This window comes from Octopus bimaculoides, chromosome 12 (assembly GCF_001194135.2).
Source record: "Octopus bimaculoides isolate UCB-OBI-ISO-001 chromosome 12, ASM119413v2, whole genome shotgun sequence".
Lineage (NCBI taxonomy): Eukaryota > Metazoa > Mollusca > Cephalopoda > Octopoda > Octopodidae > Octopus > Octopus bimaculoides.
The window spans coordinates 42,357,112-42,361,853 of NC_068992.1; the positions used below are offsets into that span (position 1 = coordinate 42,357,112).

The 4,742-nt window shown below is 39.5% G+C and overlaps 1 protein-coding gene across 1 annotated transcript in view; it reads right to left on the reverse strand.

Annotated features, from left to right (window-relative positions):
• The window catches only part of LOC106883812 (neuropeptide FF receptor 2), a 282,441-nt gene that overhangs the window by 276,392 nt on the left and 1,307 nt on the right, over positions 1-4,742 (reverse strand). The window lies entirely within an intron of this gene.

Below are 4,742 nucleotides of genomic sequence, written 5' to 3' on the forward strand. Positions count from 1 at the left end.
TATGTATGTATGTATGTATGTATGTATATATATATAGGAGGGAGAATATACAAATAATAACAACAGACGAGGACAGGTGGTGTAAATAACAAAAGTATATATTAGTATGACGCTCGGGAATACGGAAAGTCTTTGACGTTTCGAGCTACGCTCTTCAACAGAAAGAATACGGAGACAAGGAGAAAAACACGGAGAAAAAAAATTGAATAGTGTTCAGTCAACGGTCAATCATAAGTATATAGGTTTATATGTATCACTGCGCCGGCGCGGTTCCCTGATTTAAGGAAATTGGATTGCAGTCACGAGGTTTTGGGTTTAGCCTAACCACTGCACAGGACTTTCGGCTGGTGTTTTCTAGTGCAATCGCAGGTCAACCAATTGAGGAAATCGCTCGCTCCCTCTCTCTCCTTTAATTCCCTTTCTCTCTCTCTCTCTCTCTCTCTCCCTCTCTCCCTCCCTCTCATACACACACACACACACATGTATGCGCATGTATGGTTCTGTAGTTAAGAATCTCGCTTTGCAACTACATAACTACAGCATCTTGGGCCCGTATCTCCTATAGCCCTGGACCCGCCAATGTCCTGTGCGTGCGTGTGTGCGTGCGTGCGTGGGTGCATGTGTGTTTGTGTTTGTCCCACCCTCTGTGATTAGCAACCAATGTTAGTTTACATATGCCTCTGTTACCTAGCCGTTCAGCAGAAAGTAAACGATAGAATAATACGCCGTAGACGTTTAACGAAAATGAATACGGGGGTCGAAATGTTCGACTAAACACTTCGAGGCGGTGCCCAAGCATAGCTGCAGTCCAATAGCTAAAGCAAGTAAAAGATGCAATAGATTCGATGCACATATAGACTCCTGCATGCATATATACATGCATATAAACTCCTGCATGCATTCTCAGACAGCCCCATAGAGCTACAGTGTATAACTAAGCTCTCTTTTCTCAGCTTACATGAACATTCATCGCTGTATTAAAGAACAAACAACTGAGCGTTTCAAGACAAGGCCGTCTTTACAGCATTTTTAGGTCGTTGGGTAGAACAATGCTCTATTTATTGACGTCAAGCCTCGGCATAAACAGGCAAACGGCCTCTAAATCCGTGTGATCGCTTGACAGCTTCCAAGATCATGTCTTAAGGAGGCACCGCTGGGTCCTTGTAACGTATTTTCTGAGCAAACTCGGCGTGATGCAGCGTGACAGTATTGGGTCTTTGTAGTACAGACTAAGTCCAATCGATGAGCTTCTACACAACACAGTGTATGCTTTGCTAGCTTAAATCATGAGGCTTGTCCATCCGAGTTTCTGGTAAAATACACACACCCAAGATACTACGTTGTAGAATTGAAAATGGAAATCATATTTGAAGAGTAAATTCTTAACCGTTCAGCCACGCGTGGCAGAGTGTTTCGTAGATGTTTGCTCATTTAATGTAATCTTCATGTAGAAGTTAAGCGTCACTCTGCTTCTAGTCTTCTCCCTTTTATGTGTAACCCATCTAAAACGTGCCCTTTTTCCAATCCAATTTCCAATCACAAAGATTTTTTCAGTCCAATTTTCATCACAAAGACCGAGTCACACTGGGTTAAGACAAAAATGCACATGTTGAAAATTACGCGAAGCTGAACTAAACTCAGACCTGTTTGATCGAGAAACAAACATCTTAACAACTGAGCCATTCTTGAATTCATTTAGACTATTCAAGCATGGCCTTGTCTTGGAACGCTCATTTACTTGTGCAGTAATACAACAATGACTGTTCATGTAAACTGAGGAGAGAGAGCTTAGTCCTATGGGATTGTCTGAGAATGCATGCAGGTGTATATATGTGCATCGAATCTCTTACATCATTTATTTGCTTTAGCCATTGGACTGCAGCTATGCTTGGGCACCGCCTCGAACTGTTTAGTCGAACCAATCGACTCAAGTATTCAGTTTTGTTATACGTCTACGACGCATAATTTTATCGTTTACTTTCTGCCGAACCGCTAGGTAACAGATGCGTATGCAGACTAACGTTGGTTGTTAATCACAGACCCTTTTGATCGAGGAACAAACTTCTTAACAACTGAGACATTCTTGAATTCATTTAAACTACTCATGTATGTACAAGGCCTATGTTGTACAAAGAGAAATAAGACTGAGTTTTGAGCCCCGAAAGTGGAAGTTGCTCTCAAAATTAATAGGTGATTATAAAATCTTTCTATTTCCTCTTTTAGTCAGGGCCGAGAAAGATATTCAAGTTTTCTTCCCTGGTTTTCAGAGTCCGGACCGATATACTAGCTTTCGTCCACTATTTCTATATGCACCGCGTAGGCGAATGAAATCTACCTGAAACCAACGTGAGAAACTCTAGGCGCTAGTCTGAGCCGAAAACTGGTTTTTCAAACTGAAAACTATCGTTTAAAAAGGAAATGGTAAAAAGGGGAAAAAAATCACCTGAGTTGGAACATCTATGATCACTATGTCGATTAGTCATAGCCGACCTGGCGCTAAACAACAACCCCATCATAATTATCATCATATTTATCATCATAATTATCATCATATTTATCATCATAATTATCATCATCATCATCATCATCATCATCATCGTCATTGTCGTCTTCATCGTCATTGTTTTCGTCATCGTCGTCATCGCCGTCGCCGTCGTCGTAGTCACCAGTATCATCATCACCGCTGCCGCCGACGCCGCCACTGTCGTCCACGTCACCGTCATCACCATCATCATCATCATCATTTCTATATGAACAAACTTTACAGCAACAATTTCGTTTCCTTCCGTTTCCCACAAACCAAAATATTATTTTACACTTTCAGCTGCTTAAGAACATTCTAAGGGATCGCTAGAAACAGCAGCCAAACAACTCATTTATCATACAACTAACATATCAGAAAAAGAAACCGAAAAGTATGTTAGACAAGCGATGAGTATGTTAGCCCGAGATATACTATGTCTGATATGTATATAAACAAAAGTAATAATAAACGTGATGGTCATAGTTGGAATACATTTACTTATAAGACCGTTGATCGATGCCGACTTGAGAGTTAAGCGCCACCAATACAACAATAACAACAACAGCGACAGCAACAACAACCATCAGATTTTTGTGAGCCATCTACGAATACCATGTCGTTGTAGTTGTTCAATAAGCTAGAAACAGAAGCTAAACCTCCGGCAAATAACACACTGTCTTTAAAGGAGGAAGATATCACCAGACAATTATGCACCCCCCCCCATACACACATAATTTCTTATTAATTTCAATCAGTGAACTACAGCCATGCTGGAGCACCGCCTAGCAGGGATTTTGGTCGACCAAATGGTTCACAGTCCTTTTCTATTCTGTCGATCTTTATTGCCGGACAGTTTCGTTACTGGGAACGTAAACAAACCCCTAAAAGCTTGTCAACCAGCGCGGGGGGTGGGGTAGATTCATACACAGACAAAATTACACATGTACACACTTATGCATGCTCTCCCCGCATTTATATATATATATAAATAAATAAATAAATATATATATATATATATATATATATATATATATATATATATATATACATATATATATATATATATATACATACATTCTTTTGTCTTTTAATTGTTGCCGTCATTTGACTGCGGCCATGCTGGAGCACCGCCTTCAAGCGTTGTTTAGTCGAACAGATCGACCCCAGGACTTATTCGTTGTAAACCTAACTCTTATTTTGTCTGTCTCTTTTGCCAAACCATTAAGTTACGGGGACGTAAACACACTAACACCGGTTACCAAGCGGTGATGATAAACGCAGACAGAAAGACACAGACAAACAAATGCAGATAGATAGATAGATATATGCAACGGGCTTCTTTCAGTTTCTGACAACCAAATCCGCTTTCAAGACTTTGTTCATCCCGAAACTATACTAAAAGACACTCACCCAAGCTGCCACGCAGTGGGACTGAACACGGAACCATGTGGTTGTGAAGCAAGCTTCTTATCACACAACCATGCCTATTTTCCAAGAAAAGACGAGGTGGTCACCTATGCATTACACATGTAGGTCATGTTAGAAAACCGAAATTATAACAATTTAGGAACGTTCCCAATACCTTCTCATATTTTCCGTACATTTCCATAATCATCTTCTACTTTCAAAACCACGCCGCCTTCACCGTGCTAAACTGTATTCCTTACGTGCTGTGAAACTAGGAACTTTAACTTGCACTCTGCCGTTGGCCCTTTATGCTTTAGTCCCTTCACCGGCCTTGTCAGGTAAGAACTTCAAAGAATATTGTGTAACTATTATAAGGATAAGACTAGCTTGGGTCGTACGTATGAAATGAACAAAAGAAACCCAGTAAGAACAAAAGGAAAGTACGACTTCCAGAGGATTTGAACTCGTAATATTAATGGCAGCATGGTGAACCGTGACCTCAAACTCGTAATCTATAAGGTTCCTTTCATCTTTCAGATCTGCTGAACTGATAACCATTTATTACTTTCAGGGTTGTAGTCAATGAGTTGCAGACAGGCTGGAGCACTGCATTATGAGCAACAACAGGCAGACACATAAATAAATAAACAAATAAATAAATAAATAAATAAATAAATAAAGGAGAACCATTCACAAAATATATGTATAGAACAGAAATAAATAGGCCTTGAAATTTTGTATATATATATATAAATATATATGCATAAGGAATGAATATATATATATATATATATATATATATATATATATA